We start from the raw sequence: 18,244 nt of genomic DNA on the forward strand, positions 1-18,244 counted from the left end.
AACTTAACTTATCGGTTTGATTCTTGAATTCAAAGGCCTTGAATTCAAGAATGTCTTTTCTCAATTATGGCATATTGATGAAGAGAGTTAAGATTAACTCTATCACCAATTGGTTGTCATCATAAAAAAGGGGGAGATTGTTAAATCTTGGATTTTGATGATGAAATCAATTGGTAAATTATTTGATATAATCCAATGTCCTAACCACTAGACTATGGGACCAATGCTCCCATAGGGTTTCTGCTAGGTATCTATCATGTTGGTAAATTATGGTCACAATGGGTTTCTGCTAGGTATCTTTCAAAGGAATCAATCTGGGAAATTTCAACAAGAACATACCACTCTGCAGCTTGGAAAGGAATTTTAAAGGCAAGGAATTGGCTAATCAAACACATTTCTTATGCAATCTCTTCTGGAACTAGTACTAATATGTGGTATGATCCTTGGGTGAATGGGAAGAGTATATTTCAATTATATGGCGACAGAATACGAAAAGATCTTGGGGCTACCAAAGATTGGAAGGTTTCCGAGTTCATTGCTAACGGTACCTGGTGTCTCCCTAATCCTATTTCTCCCGAAATGTTATCACTTTGGCCGACTATCATAGCTATTCCAATCAGGAACAACTCTTCAGATATACTTATTTGGCCTCATGACAATGGCAAATTTAGTGCCACATCCGCATGGAATCAAATTAGGCAAAGAAATAACAAGTGGGTCCCAAGCAGTTGGACATGGGATCGACCGGGATCACAAAGACACTCCTTATGTACATGGCAGGCCCTTCTCAATAAACTACCTACAATAGACAATATGAAAAGAAGAGGTATCTATCATGTTAACCGATGCTCCCTTTGTTTGCAACAAGAAGAAACTGTTGACCACCTCTATTTTGCTTGTGATTATACAAAATGGATATGGAAGGAGATTCTCCAACGATTTGAACTCAATAGACTGCCGCAACCAAACTTGCACCAAGAACTAGGCGACCTTATGCAATGTTTCTCAAGAAAAGGGCCTCTTACACAACTGGCAAAGGTTACTTTCAGATGCGCTATTTGGTGGATGTGGAAGGAGAGATGTAATAGAATCTTTGAATGTCAACACACAAACAATGCTCAGCTCTTGAAAGAGATTATTAGAGACTCAAGATCCTGTATGGAGCATGATCTCAAAACCGAGCACTTCACCCGAAGAGAAAAAGATATTTTTATCAAATTTAATTTTGCTATTAGCTAAAGATCTTGGGAATGATGCCAAATAATGTACCCACAGGTAGTTATAGTCTACAGTATGTGTAGTCATAACTATCGCATTCGCACTCTATGAGTTACTTGGCTTTGTTTATGACTTGTATAGATAAAGCTATTTGTAGAAACTTTACACATAATCAATTTACTTTTACTTACCAAAAAAAAAAAAAGATATAATCCTTGTATTGAGATAAGTGTGCAGGATTAATTACGATAGCAGTAAGGTGTAAAGCAGATGATGGGCCGGAGTCGAAGACTCGGATGATATACTAGGAGCTCGTCGAGAGTTCATCGTGAGATCACCGGAAACATGTTGGAAGACTCACCAAAAGCTCATCAAGAGATCGCTAGAAGCATGCCGGAAGACTAGACGAGAGTTGGTCGGGAGTTCGTCGGAAGCTCGCCGGAAGACTCGCCGAAAAGTTCGTCGGAGGATCGTCAAGTGAAAAATCGACGTACTGGACCATGCTTGCCTTAATCATAGTTAGAATGATAATTAGAGTTGATTTGGGAGGTAATCCCATCAACTCTGTTAAGGGCCAATTGGGCTCGAAGTTGGGTTGGTTTGGGCCGGATTCAAGGCCCAACTAGGATGCTAAATTCCTGGCTGGCGGTGGCACTACTTGGAAAGAAGCACCCCAGGTGGTCTGGGTGGTGGTACCACTAGCAGTTAACGCTGCCAACAGTGGTACCGATAGAGCTCTCTGAGCTCTGCCAAGCGGTGGTACCGCCCAATGTCAAGTGTCAAGCGGTGGTACTGCCAGTACCCTAGAAATCCAGGATGAAACACTTTTTGGCTCTATTTTTGAAAGTCATTGGGGCCTATAAATACTCCACCCTTTTCAGCATTAAAAGGCGCTAAAGTTTGATTATAATCTTGAATTATTGGGGTGTAAAAGTGTTGTAAACAAGTGCTAGAGTCCTCCTCCTCCCTTTCTAAGTTTTGAGATCATTCAAAAGAGGTGTGAGACTTGTAAGGATTCTCTCCTAAACCCGACAAAAGGAAAAAGAGCTATAAAATGTGATTGGTTTTCACCTATTGAAGGAAGGCCTTTAGTGGATGCTAGTGACCTCGATGGAGGAGGAATCCAAAAGTGGATATAGGTCACATTGACCGAACCACTCTAAATTCTGGTTTGCGTTTCGTTTTGAGCAATTTACTTTAATTGCAAATCATTTCATAGCAAACTGATTCTCCTCCTCATCTTGCTTTCACTACGCTTACGCTCTCTTACGTTTCAAGTTGCTATCTTTCCGAATTAATTTCCATCGAACGTACGAAATATTTTATGAAATTTAAGAATTTTTCGCTGCACTAATTCACCCCCCCCCCCCCCCCCTCTTAGTGACGCTCTTGATCTTAACAAAATTGACTTCAGAACAAACTAAAGTAAGGAATGTATCCTTTTTAGCATGCCAAGTGTGATATTTAACACAGTCCTTCTTTAAATGCCTAGATTTCTTGCAAAAGAAACAAGTATCATCCTTATTTTATTTCTTCTATACTGGACCCTTATCAGCCTCATTCTTTTTAGATTTATATTTTCTTTTCTTACCCTTAAAGTCGGTTTCATTTAGAACCGGTGCAGAACTAAGGTTAGCAGATATTATTGCAATAGAAACCAAACAAGAGAACAATAAATAACTAGAAATTATAGTCATATCTATTACCATAAACTTAAGTAAATTCAAATAATGATATAACTCATCTCAAGATACCAAGTGCAATATTAATATTTTATCTTTGGACTTCAATATTAATTACTGGTGGTAGTCTTGTTGTAATGATCACTGATAATAAGACATGTCAAATGATAAACCTATCTTTGGATTGATTTATCATTTACATGTATAACTTTATAATTGTCACGTGTTTACTATTACAGGTATGTATAAAATCCTGTTAGTTATTAACCTTCCTTTGGGTCAGGTAATTACTGCATGAATATAAATACACATTACATTTAATATTTTCATGAAAAATAGTATATATGAGAGGTCACTTTGGTAACTTCATGCATTAAATTACTCAATCTAATATTAAATAATCACTAATTAAATATTAACCAGATTAGTCAAATTGGATTGATCTTAATTTGTTGACTAAAATATTTAATGCATGTAAATCATTTGATTTATGTCAACAAATAACTTTATAGAATCAATATTATGTTTAAACCAATATAATATTACAACAATATTATTATTAATTAAATTTACATATTGCAACAACACAATTAAACCATCGTAATATTACAACAATATTATTATTATTAATTAAATTTGTATATTGTAACAACATAATTAAACCAACATAATATTATAATAATATCTAATTAATTAAATTTATATAAATATAATTAATTGGATAAATTCTAGAGTGAATTTGGGAAATTTATATCTTTCAGTGCAAAAATGAATTTGCATACTATGAAAAGGAAAATACATTAAAAAGAAAAGATATCTCAAAATTAAAGTGATATAACATCATAAAAAGGCACTAAACTGAATGTGAAGCATGCTATATCAAGATTACATAAAACCTTTATCTTTTCCAACGATGATAGAATCAAATTACTCCAAAATACTGATGAAAATATCATTAAAATACATGAAAAATAAGCTTCGATGTTCGTCATGTTAGGATCAAGAGCACTAAGAGGGGGGGGTGAATTAGTGCAGCGGAAATCTTTCACTATTAAAATCGAAAGCTACGTTCGTTTGATAAAAATGATTTCGATATAAAAGTCGATTCTAAGATTACTTTAACTTAAGATTAAGCGAGATGACGTTAAAGTAAATCTACGAAGGCAATTTGCAGTTTATGATAAAAATCAGAATGTAAGTACAAACTGAAATCCGACGTTCGTACGATAAAACCGGTTTACGTCTAAATGCCAATTTTGAGGATACTGAACTTTGAGATACGTTTTATAAATGCGCAGAAGGCTGTTTGCAGTTATGATTGAAATCAAAATGTAAACGTAAACTGAAGTGTAATGAAAAAGTCGATTTACGTCTAAACGCAGATTCGGAAAGTACTGAACTTAGAAACTCGTTCGTAAAAGCGCAGAAGGTAGTACCTATTTAGAAGGTTTGCAGTAAAGATAAAATTCTCAAAGTAAATGCAAACCGAGATTTAGAGTGGTTCGGTCAATCTTGACCTACTCCACTTTTGGCTTCCTCCACCGACGAGGTCACCGATGTCAACTAGAGGCCTTCCTTCAATAGGCGAAGGCCAACCACCCCTTTACAGTTTCACTCCTTTTGACGGGCTTAGGAGACAACCCTTATAGAAATTTTCTCTCATCTCTCTACAACTCAAAACTTTGAAGAACAGAGGGAGGAGAACTTTTGGCCTTTACAACAATTTTGACCTCTAAGAATCACAGAAAAATATCAAGATTTTGAGTGTAAGTTGTTATGTTTCAGTGCTGAATGGGTGAGGTATTTATAGGCCCCAACCCAGTTCAAATTTGGAGCTCAAAATTGTCAATTCCCGGAATTCCGGGATCAGGCGGTTGCACCTCCTGACTGGGGCGGTTGCATCGCCTGGCAGAGCTCGAAGACTGAGCCTCTGGGCGGTGCCACCTCTGTCAGGGGCGGTTGCACCTCTCTGCCAGAGCTCGAAGACCGAGCTCAGGCAGTTGCACCTCCTGACTAGGGCGGTTGCACTGCCTGCCAGAGCTCGAAGACTGAGCTCAGGCGGTGCTACCTCCTATCAGGAGAGGTTGCACCACCCAGTCTCGCTCGGAGACTGAGCCCAGGCGGTGCTACCTCCTGGCTGGGGCGGTTGCACCTCCCATAGCAATCAGGGTCCGAATGGGTAGATCCATTCGGCCCAATTTGGGTTTTTCAGGGGCCCAATTGCCCCAAGATTAAGCTAATGGGATCACCTCCCATTTCCAACTTAATCATTGTGCTAACTACGATAAATCCTAAGACAATTTCTGCAGCTTGCTCCAGTGCATCAATCGCTTCTTCCAGCGAGTTTCCGGTGAACTTCCATCGATCATCCGATGAACCCTTGGTGATGCTCCTATGGACTTCCAGCAAACTCCTGGACTTGCGACGATCCACTTAGCGAGTTCCGACGAGCTTCTTTTGGCAAGCTTATGGACTTCTCGGATTTGTTCCCGCAGAACCTCCGACGACTGTCCGAACTTCTGTCGAACTCTCGAACTCCCAATGTGATCATTGTCTTCACTCTGGCGCAACTCCTACTGCATGTCTAACTTTCATCGTAGTTAATCCTGCACACTTATCTCAACACATAGATTAGACAACAAATGACAATTGACTTCATCATCAAAATCCGAGATTCAACAATCTCCCCCTTTTTGATGATGACAATCAATTGATAATGGAGTTAACCTTAACTCCCCCTATCTATATGCCATACTTGAGATAAGTCATTCTTGAATTCAAAACCTTAAGAATTCAAGAGAGATATTGATAAGTTAAAATCATTTGAACTTATCAATATTCCCATCATAATTCCTATCATGATGTATCTCTCTGAAGATGATATCAAGGCTTGACATTCATTTTCAAATTTTACCTTACAAGTTTGAATGATGGTAACAGTAACAATTCATCATATTGTAAGATATCAGCATGTAAAACTGTGAAGTATGATTTTGATATCATTACATGATGTACCCATTTCAAGTACACATTTCAAATATTTTAGCAAGTATTGCAATTCATCACACGGTAAGATATCAACTCGTAAAATTACGATGCAAGTTTTTGTTTGATATCTTGACATGATACAAGGCATAATGCAAATCATAGCATTTATTCATATATCTCTTGGTGATGCAAGCATGGCATAATCATAGCATCAGTGTTTATAGCATCAATTCATATATTTCTCCCCCTTTGTCATCAACAAAAAGTATGGTAGTTGTGATATCAGGAGAACAATACAAGTAAATTTTGAGTATACGTGCAATGATTGTTTCATGCTTTTACTTGATTCATGTTATTTCCAATAGTAACTGATAGGAAATTAATTGTTCAAGCACATAAAGGAAAACATGATATGTTGATTGCTTTTATTCATGCTATTTTTGAGTTTGCTTTGAGTCAAGATATGTGAAACAACTTTTTGTAAATAGAAATACTATCATCGATATTTCAAGATGGAATCATTTTATCAAATCCATTTCAGAAAAATATTTTTCATAAGAATGTACGAGAGAATCCGATTTTTAGCATTCCAATTGTTAAGCGAATCCGAAAATGAAATTAACTCTTTCATGCATTCGGATAAAACTATGCTACAGATTTTCAAATACAATCAAAAGACAAAACATTTTTGTATTCAACACATAATTTCCAACATGTTATTTAGGCATGTAATGGCAGTCAAGTGATATGATCATTCAATAAAGTCCGAAAGATAATTTTAACTGGTTTATGTATTCGGACACATCAACATTCCTAATTCTCTTCTTATGAAATCAAATTGTTCTTCACTTAGAGGTTTTGTAAAAATATCGGCTAGTTGATGTTTAGTGTCAATGAACTCTATGATTACATCATCATTAGTAACATGATCTCGTATAAAGTGATGTCTAATATCAATATGTTTTGTTCTTGAGTGTTGTATAGGATTCTTTGTTAAGCATATTGCACTTATGTTATCTGTTAGGATCGAGAGCACTAAGAGGGGGGGGGTGAATTAGTGCAGCGGAAAACTTTCTGCGATTAAAATCGAAAGCTGCGTTAAAACGATAAAAACAACTTCTGTATGAAAGTTGATACTAAGCAAGGTTAAAGTCAATCTATGCAGGCAGTTTGCAGCTATGATGAAAACCAGAATATCGGCGCAAACTGAAATCCGACGTTCGTATGAAGAAACTGATTTACGTCTAAATGGTGATTCGTAAATCACTTGATTAGATAAGACGTAGTTTAAGCAGGAGTATAAAGGCAGTGTGCAGTTATGGTAAAGCTCAAAACGTAAACGCAATCTGCAATATGATGATCATACGAAAAAGCAGATTTACGTCTAAACGCAGATTTACGTCTAAACGCATATTTACGTCTAAACGTAGATTTACGTCTGAACCTTGAAACTCGTTCGTAAAATCGCAGAGGGCAGTAAGCTGTTGAGAAGTTTGCAGTGAAGGTAAAATGCTCAAAGGAAATGCAAACCGAGATTTAGAGTGGTTCGGTCAATCTTGACCTACTCCACTTTTGGCTTCCTCCACCGATGAGGTCACCGACGTCAACTAGAGGCCTTCCTTCAATAGGCGAAGGCCAACCACCCTCTTACAGATTCACTCCTTTTGACGGGCTTAGGAGACAACCCTTACAGAAGTTTTCTCTCCTCTCTTTACAACTCAAACTTTGAAGAACAGAAAGAGGAGAACTAGCAGTTTTGAGCTCTAAGAACCACAGAAAGACAACAAGATTTCGAGTGTGTGTTCTGTGCTTTCAGTGCTGAATGGGTGGGGTATTTATAGGCCCCAACCCAGTTCAAATTTGGAGCTCAAATCTGTCAATTCCCGGAATTTCGGGATCAGGCGGTTGCACCTCCAGACTGGGGCGGTTGCACCGCCTGGCAGAGCTCGAAGACTGAGCCTCTGGGCGGTGCCACCTCTGTCAGGGGCGGTTGCACCTCTCTGCCAGAGCTCGAAGACCGAGCTCAGGCGGTTGCACCGCCTGACTGGGGAGGTTGCACCACCTGGCAAAGCTCGAAACTTGAGCTCTAGCGGTGCTACCTCTTGATAGAAGAGGTTGCACCGCCCAGTCTCGCTCGGAGACTGAGCCCGGGGCGGTGCCACCTCTTGGCTAGGGCGGTTGCACTGCCCAGTCTCGCTGGGAGACATAGCCTGGGCGGTGCTACCTCCTGGCTTGGGCGGTTGCACCTCCCACAGCAATCAGGGTCTGAATGGGTTAATCCATTCGGCCCAATTTGATTCTTTCAAGGGCCCAATTGCCCCAAGATTAAGCTAATGGGATCACCTCCCATTTCTAACTTAATCAAATGTGCTAACTACGATTATTTCCTAAGACATATTCTGCAGCTTGCTCCGGTGCGTCAATCGCTTCTTCCGGCGAGTTTCCGGCGAACTTCCGTCGATCATCCGACGAACCCTCGATGATCCTCCTGCGGACTTCTGGCAAACTCCTGGACTTGCGACGATCCACTTGGCAAGTTCCGACGAGCTCCTTTGGCAAGCTTCTGGACTTCTCGGATTTATTCCCGTAGAACCTCCGACGACTGTCCGAACTTCCGTCGAGCTCTCGAACTCCCAACGTGATCATTGTCATGACTCTGGTGCAACTCCTGCTGCATGTCTTACTTTCATCGTAGTTAATCCTGCACATGTAAAACAAAAACTTTGATCAAGACAATTAATCCTAAGCATTAATCACATTGTCCGGCATGTCATTGGTCTCTCGACGCTTCGTCCGATTCTTCGGCGCATCATCCTCTCTTGCAGCCTATTGCCCAATCGGCCAGTTGTCTCCATAACTCTGATGTCCTTGGCGCAATATTCGCTCTCCTTGGCCCGATGCCCGAATCCACAGCTCGAAGCCTTCTGTCGATACGTCGACCGATCCACCGGCCCGACGTCCAATCTTCTAACATGTTCCTCTGGCCCAACATGATGTTCCTGCTTTAATTGTCTCATCCTGATCGAAGCACCCTACGTCACTCAAAACGCAGATTAAATCATAAACATATATCAAGTAGTTTCATCATCAAAATATGAGATTCAACAATCTCCCCCTTTTTGATGATGACAACTACTTGATGACGGAGTTAACCTTAACTCCCGGAGTTTAAACAAACTCCCCCTATCAATATGCCATATTGATAAAAACTCTTAGATTCAAAAATCTAAGTAACATGTCATCATAAACGGAGTTAACCTTAACTCCCAGAGTTTAAACAAACTCCCCCTATCAATATGCCATATTGATAGAAACTCTTGGATTCAAAAATCCAAGTAACATGTCATCATAAACTTATGCATAACATATGATGTCATCAACATACTTCTCCCCCTTTGTCATCAACAAAAAGGAGAAGTACCACAATCAAGTGTTTGTGATGTAAGTTTAACTAATTGCATGAAAAACATAATATCTATTGTTACCATCATGCAAGTTTGCTATCATCAAATGGTAAGATATCAATATGTAAAATTGTGATTCAAGTTCTTGATATCTTAACATGATATGACATTCATAGCACCTATTCATATGAATGCTGCTTTTGATATCTCATCATAATATGGCATTCATGACATCTATTCATATTCTTCAAATATGGCACTCATAGTATCAATTTATGCTTCTTGAGATAGGCAAGATAGCATTCCTTGGTGATGTTCAATATAGCTAAGTTCTACATCATGCAAGCTAGTGAATTTTATAACATTTTAGAACATGCTCATTGTCCGGCATGTCATTGGTCTCTCGACGCTTCGTTCGATTCTTCGGCGCATCGTCCTCTCTTGCAGCCTATTGCCCAATCGGCTAGTTGTCTCCGTAACTCCGATGTCCTTGGCGCAATATTCGCTCTCCTTGGCCCGATGCCCGAATCCACAGCCCGAAGCCTTCTGTCGATACGTCGACCGATCCACCGGCCCGACGTCCAATCTTCTAACATGTTCCTTCGGCCCAACATGATGTTCCTACTTTAATTGTCTCATCCTGATCGAAGCATCCTGCGTCACTCAAAACGTAGATTAAATCATAAACATATATCAAGTAGTTTCATCATCAAAATACGAGATTCAACATTATCACATTTAATGGGAATATTTTTAAGATGAACTTTATAATCTTCTAAAGTGTTTTTCATCCATACAACTTGTGCACAGCATGCACTTGCTGCAATATATTCAGCTTTGGTTGTTGATAGTGCAACCGAGTTTTATTTTTTAGATGACCGGGAAACAAGGGTATGTCCTAAAAATTGACATATTCCTGATGTGCTTTTTCTATCTAGTCTACAGCTAGCAAAGTCTGCATCAGCATAAGCAATTAACTCAAGATTTTCTGATTTTGGGTACCATAATCCTAGATTTGTGGTACCTTTAAGATATCTAAGTATTCTTTTAACTGCTTTGAGATGAGATATCTTAGGGTTTGATTGAAATCTAGCACAAAGTCCTACACTGAACATGATGTCTGGTCTAGTTGCAGTGAGGTAAAGTAAACTTCCTATCATACCCCTATAAGTTTTTTGATCGAAACTTTCTCCACTTTCATCAATTTCTAACTTAGTGGAGGTGCTCATAGGAGTGTCAATAGCTTTTGAGTTATTCATATTAAACTTTTTTAGTAAATTCATAGCATATTTAGTTTGACTAATAAAGATGTCATTGCTTAGTTGTTTGATTTGTAAACCTAAGAAGAATGTTAACTCTCCCATTAAACTCATTTCAAATTCAAGACTCATAGTTTTAGCAAAAGATTCACAAAGAGATTCATTCGTGGAACCAAAGATAATATCATCAACATAAATCTGAACAATGAGAAAATTATTTTCAAAATTCTTGATGAATAATGTAGTATCAACCTTGCCTTTTATGAAATTATTTTCAATAAGAAAAGAACTAAGTCTCTCATACCAAGCCCTCGGAGCTTGTTTTAAACCATAGAGAGCTTTAGTTAATCTAAACACATGATTAGGGAGGCTATTATTTTCAAATCCAGGAGGTTGTTCAACATAGACTTCTTCAGAAATAAAACCATTAAGAAAAGCGCTGTTAACATCCATTTGAAACAGCTTAAAATTATTACTACTAGCGTAGGCAAGGAGCATCCTTATGGCTTCTAATCGAGCCACAGGAGCGAAGGTTTCTTCGTAATCGATACCTTCTTCTTGGTTGAAACCTTTGGCCACTAATCTAGCCTTGTTTCTAACCACGATACCATTTTCATCTTGCTTGTTTCTAAAGACCCATTTAGTACCAATAACTAAATGATCATTTGGCCTAGGAACAAGCTTCCACACCTCATTTCTCTCAAATTGATTTAGTTCATCTTGCATTGCGATAATCCATGAATCATCTTTCATGGCTTCGTCAACACATTTGGGTTCAATTTGGGAGAGAAAAGCGGTGTTGGCACAAAAATTTTTAAGAGAGGATCGTGTTTGAACCCCCTTTGATGTGTCTCTTAAGATTAGCTCCTTAGGATGAGCATCTACATACTTCCAATCCTTGGGTAAGGATGTTTCGGAAGTGGATGCATTCAAGTTGCTAGTTGGAGACGGGGTTTCATTTAAATTCAAGGAATCAAAATTAACATCATCATCAAAATCGTTTTTCCTGATTTCGGAAATCTCATTGAAAACAACATGAATGGATTCTTCAATAATTAATGTTCTTTTATTGAAGATACGAAAAGCTTTAGAAACCGAAGAATAACCAAGAAAGATTCCTTCATCAGATTTAGCATCAAATTTTCCTAAGTTATCTTTTTCATTCAAGATAAAGCACTTACACCCAAAGACTTTAAAATATGAAACATTGGGTTTTTTGTTGTTCCATAACTCATAAGGAGTTTTGGTGAGTAAGGGTCTAACTAGAACTCTATTCAAAATATAGCATGCAGTGTTTACGGCTTCAGCCCAAAAATATTTGGGTAGGCTATGTTCATTTAACATAGTTCTTGCCATTTCTTGTAAATTTCGATTTTTTCTTTCTACTACTCCATTTTGTTGAGGATTTCTTGGAGTAGAGAAATTATGGTTGTATCCATTGAGTTCACAGAATTCTTGGAAATCATGGTTTTGAAATTCTCTACCTGTTATTTAGGCTAAAGAGCATTGTGAGTTCCTTTTTGGATCTTGGGTCATGAATATCGAGAATCAAGGAGCAGAATATTATTTCTTGCTTCAGCCTAAAATTTTTATGTTTTTAATGTTTTTACAGGAAGGGATGATTTTTAGATACCCATTTGCTTTTAGGTGCCTCACAAATAGATCTACATTGTCTATCATGTTGCATAGAATTTATTATGGTTCCTTTAGGAACCCAAATCAATTTGTTTGGACTAATTTTCTTGAATGGACAATAATGCGTCTTGTGTCCAAATTTGCAACAAAAGTTGCATTTGCTTTGGTGTCGAACATGTAAGATGGGGCCTTTTATGAAAGTGGTTGGATTTTGGTGAGGACTTCTCACAAATCCAATTCCACTTCTTTTGGGAACGTGACCCTTGTTTGCAAGGATCATGTTTAATGACTTGCTACCAACCTCGAATTTCTTCAAGGTGTACTTAAGTAGCAAGTTTTCCTTTTGGAGAGTTTCTAGATCATGGCATTTTATGCATGAGCTTAAACTATCATGATATTCAGCTTTTAACTTATCGAAATTACAAATAAGACTATCATGCTCCTTTTTTAGTAATTTATATTTTCTACTAATTGTCTTACATTCATCGAATAATTCATGGAAAGCATTTAATAATTCATGATAAGGTAAATCTGCATCAATTAAATCCGTTACCTCTTCTCCGATGGCCATTAGGGCGTAATGAGCAACTTGCTCGGTGTTGGACTCCTCTTCTTCGGTTACGCTTGAATCATCCCATGTTGCTTTGAGCGCCTTCTTCTTTGGTGTTCTCTTTTTGATTTGGGGACAATCACTCTTGTAGTGTCCTGGCTTTTTGCACTCATAACAAATGACTTGATCCTTTTTGGGTTCAAGTTTATTTTTTGTGTCATTTTTAAACTTGTTTCTTTTAATAAATTTTTTAAATTTTCTTGTTAGAAGTGCTAAGTCATCATCACAGTCCTCATCACTTGAGTTTTCTCTCAAGTGGTCTTCTGAAGTTCTAAGTGTCATATCCTTCCTGTTTTTTGGAAGGATGTCTTCTTGCTCTTCATGAGCTTTGCAAGTCATCTCGTAGGTCATTAATGACCCAATTAGTTCTTCAAGAGGGAAGTTGTTTAGATCTTTCGCCTCTTGAATAGCAGTGACTTTAGGATCCCAACTTTTAGGAAGGGATCTTAGAATCTTATTTACGAGCTCAAAATCCGAAAAACTTTTTCCAAGTCCTTTTAGACCGTTGACGACATCCGTGAAACGGGTAAACATGTCGCCAATAGTCTCACTCGGTTTCATCCGGAAAAGTTCAAAAGAGTGTAGCAAAAGATTGATTTTTGACTCTTTTACTCTACTTGTGCCTTCATGAGTCACTTCGAGTGTGTGCCAAATATCAAATGCAGTTTCACAAATCGAAACACAATTAAACTCGTTTTTATCAAGTACACAAAATAAGGCATTCATAGCCTTTGCATTAAGAGCGAAAGCCTTCTTCTCCAAATCATTCCAATCGATCATTGGAAGAGAAGACTTCGAAAAACCGTTTTCGACAAGATTCCAAAGTTCAAAATCCATAGAAATAAAAAAGATCCTCATTCGGGTCTTCCAATAGGTGTAGTCCGTCCCATTGAACATGGGTGGATGTGTAATAGAATGGCCCTCTTGGTTTCCAACGTAAGCCATCTCTCTTGGGTTTTAATCCGTTTGAGAGTTAACCCCGCTCTGATACCAATTGTTAGGATCAAGAGCACTAAAAGGGGGGGTGAATTAGTGCAGCGGAAATCTTTTACTATTAAAATCGAAAGCTGCGTTCGTTTGATAAAAACGATTTCGATGTAAAAGTCGATTCTAAGATTACTTTAACTTAAGATTAAGCGAGATGACATTAAAGTAAATCTACGAAGGCAGTTTGCAGTTTATGATAAAAATCAGAATGTAAGTGTAAACTGAAATCCGACGTTCGTACGATAAAATCGGTTTACGTCTAAATGCCAATTTTGAGGATACTGAACTTTGAGATATGTTTTATAAATGCGCAGAAGGCTGTTTGCAGTTATGATTGAAATCAAAACATAAACGTAAACTGAAGCGTAATGAAAAAGTCGATTTACGTCTAAACGCAGATTCGGAAAGTACTGAACTTAGAAACTCGTTCGTAAAAGTGCAGAAGGCAGTAGCTATTTAGGAGGTTTGCAGTAAAGATAAAATGCTCAAAGTAAATGCAAACCAAGATTTAGAGTGGTTCGGTCAATCTTGACCTACTCCACTTTTGGCTTCCTCCACCGACGAGGTCACTGACGTCAACTAGAGGCCTTCCTTCAATAGGCGAAAGCTAACCACCCTTTTACAGTTTCACTCCTTTTGACGGGCTTAGGAGACAACCCTTACAGAAATTTTCTCCCCTCTGTTTACAACTCAAAACTTTGAAGAATAGAGGGAGAAGAACTTTTGGCCTTTACAACAATTTTGAGCTCTAAGAATCACAGAAAAAGATCAAGATTTCGAGTGTAAGTTGTTCTGTTTCAGTGCTGAATGGGTGGGGTATTTATAGGCCCCAACCCAGTTCAAATTTGGAGCTCAAAACTGTCAATTCCCGGAATTCCGGGATCAGGCGGTTGCACCTCCTGACTAGGGCGGTTGCACCACCTGGTAGAGCTCGAAGACTGAGCCTCTGGGCGGTGCCACCTCTGTTAGGGGCGGTTGCACCTCTCTGCCCGAGCTCAAAGACCGAGCTCAGGCGGTTGCACCTCCTGACTGGGGCGGTTGCACCGCCTGCCAGAGCTCGAAGATTGAGCTCAGGCGGTGCTACCTCCTGTCAGGAGAGGTTGCACCGCCCAGTCTCGCTCGGAGACTGAGCCCAGGCGGTGCTACCTCCTGGCTGGGGCGGTTGCACCTCCCACAGCAATCAGGGTCCGAATGGGTAGATCCATTCGGCCCAATTTAGGTTTTTCAGGGGCCCAATTGCCCCAAGATTAAGCTAATGGGATCACCTCCCATTTCCAACTTAATCATTGTGCTAACTACAATAAATCCTAAGACAATTTCTGCAGCTTGCTCTGGTGCATCAATCGCTTCTTCCGGCGAGTTTTCGGCGAACTTCCGTCGATCATCCAATGAACCCTCGGTGATGCTCCTGCGGACTTCCGGCAAACTCCTGGACTTGCGACGATCCACTTGGCGAGCTCCGACGAGCTTCTTTTGGCAAGCTTATGGACTTCTCGGATTTGTTCCCGCAGAACCTCCGACGACTGTCCGAACTTCCGTCGAACTCTCGAACTCCCAATGTGATCATTGTCTTGACTCCGGCGCAACTCCTGCTGCATGTCTAACTTTCATCGTAGTTAATCTTGCACACTTATCTCAACACATAGATTAGACAACAAATGACAATTGACTTCATCATCAAAATCCGAGATTCAACACGTCAATCATTGTAGGATGACTCTAATACCAACCGTTCGGTCTTTAACATATCAAATATGGATCAAACAATTATTTTATAGAATCAAAACCGAATTTTTAGTTCAAAACATACTTTATAGATCCAAAATAATGGTTTTAGAATATTTCCATAAAACTTATTAAATCCACTATAATATATATGAAATCCTATAATAATTAAGAAATATATTAACACGGAAGCGTACCTGATGAATCCATTAGAGTATTTTCTGAATTAATCGATGATTTGATCTTCCAATTGTAGAGTATCCTTAAGAACTTTAGATTTCTCCTTGACGGATGAAGAGAAACTTCATTCGATATTGCAACCGAGGATCATAACCTTATTTATAGTTATAACTGATGAATCTACAATTATGATTATATTCACGATTGATGAATCTACAATTATGCCTCAAGAGTTTCATATTCCTAACTTATCTCGTCATTAAGTTAGAAATATGATTGATGGTATCCACACAATTAATTTTCATAATAATTATATCCCTAAGCCAAATAACTTTACTTTAATAAGATCATTTTAATTTTGACTGATCAAAATAATGACTTAATATAAGTGACCCTTAAAATTCTAACACTCCTACACTTAATTTCCTATATATTATTGGCTTGCCAAAAATTATTGTAATACTTTGCATGTTGTAAACATCATAGTGACATGTTTCCGCCTTTTTTTTTTTAATTCTAAAGGTCTTTTCAAGTTGTTGTGCTTTCCTACTTTGGAATTAGCAAGAAGTGAAGTTCATTCAATGTTAATGAGGACAGTAATTTTCTTAGAATCATTTTAGTGACTAGTTAAATTTTGCCGTCAGCTGAAGTGTGAAGCCACTTTTAGAGAACCTCGCAAGGCATGAGTCATACGTAGCCGAAAGCAAGTTATTGGGAACGACAATAATCACGTCAAGTAGTTAGCTTAAGCTATTCTATTTCTTTTTCTATTTTGGTAACCGGTTTGCCGGCATTGGAACCTGAATTATGTAAATCTCTTTCATGGAAATTGCAGTGGCCGTAGAGCAGATTCAAATGAAGCTGCCGTAATCCTTCTTCCATCAAATATTACTGTCTCCGCTCATTGACTTTTCTGGCTCAGGACTCTCTGGAGGTGATTATGTCATCCTTGGATGGCATGAGGTAACTCGTGCTTTCTTCTGGCTTTCTGTTTTTGTGCTTCTTACACAGTGTAATATCTCAACGTCATTATGGATTTACAGGTCTGAAAGCTTTTTATTTTTTTTACTGTTGCTGGCAAGTACTTTCCCAAATTTTTGACAAGTCAAGTTAATTGATGAGTCTTTCAGAAAGATGATCTTAAAACCGTGGTTTCCTTCCTTGGGAGCGATAAGCAAGTTTCTCGCGTAGGATGCGTGTGACAAGGTATCATCCGCTTATTATTGTAGAATCATTATTAACTATCAATTATGCATCAACCATCAACGGATGCGTGTTTCCAAAAACAGACCTGTGCGTATAATCTAAGTTGTCTAGTTTTATTAAAGGTGGTATTAGCTTGCAACTTTTGTAGGCTACACAGATGCAATGAGTTGTAGTAAGAAATGCTTTCCTGTGGGAAACTAGAAAACTAGTACGCTTTTGTGTCGTTTAAAAGTGTCCAAACTCTGTCTTGAAGTTTCTGAACAAGCAACCATTTCTTTGCTTGACTGATGTCCTATTCCTTTTCATCAATTGAAATTATGGGTAGGATTCTCCGTAACTAATTAAATTTCAAGAATGTGCTGAAATTATTACATAGTCGCTCTCGAAAGGTATTATTACATTTACGACTAATTTGTCCTATCAGACTATCAAAGATGCCCCTAGTTTTTTCTGATACGTAAATTTACGAGTCCTTTGCCTCCTATCATCCTTGATACAATGGTTCAGAGTGCAATAGCCATTTTTTATAGAGCAGAAGACTCTTTCTTTGATTACTGGTATGATGTTAGATAGTTGCCTTTTCTAATTTGTTTGATCTTATGATGGAGCTCGTCAATGTTTACAAAATCCGGCTTCCTAAATTTACGGTATACTAAACCTTGCATCACTTCATTTGATTTAACTACTTATTTTTGACAAATGTAGGATTTCCTTTTCGATGAAAATAACTTGGCAGGTTATTTTTGGTTTGTGAGTTAGATGTATTCGTTAATTGTTTCATCTGACTTTTTAAGTTTCTTCGGTTTCAATTATTTTGTTTGTTGATATTGAATTATTTGTATAGTTACTTACTACTAGCCCATCTGAAAATTGGAACTTTGTATTATGATGATCGAAATTTCTTGAAAAAAAATGACACACCTACTAATGTTGCCTGTTTGCTGACACAATTATGCTGCCAAACCATAAGCTGTGCTGCTCCTTTTACTATTTATTTATAGATAGCAGCTCAAAATGATCAAGGTTAATGTTATTTGGGAATTTTGCTAAAACTGTTAAAATGCTCTTGTGCTATGTGTTGCATCATTTGTGCAAGTGTCAAACTATTTGTCATTCCAAATGCACTAATCTTGAATGTTCTAGTTTATGATAGGGTTGACTTTCCAATGCTTTGTCACGTAATATGCATTCCACACCCTTTTAATCTATGTTTTGACACAAATTTATGCTTCCAATTTCACATAATTTTTTACATGGGTACTGTAGTTGCATAAGTTTGTTTTTGAGCTCCTATACTGACTTGTCTGGTCCCAGTTCCTCCCTCTGCCAAGGATGTATACTTTTGACATG

The sequence above is a fragment of the Musa acuminata genome, chromosome BXJ2-3 (assembly GCF_036884655.1).
Source record: "Musa acuminata AAA Group cultivar baxijiao chromosome BXJ2-3, Cavendish_Baxijiao_AAA, whole genome shotgun sequence".
NCBI lineage: Eukaryota > Viridiplantae > Streptophyta > Magnoliopsida > Zingiberales > Musaceae > Musa > Musa acuminata.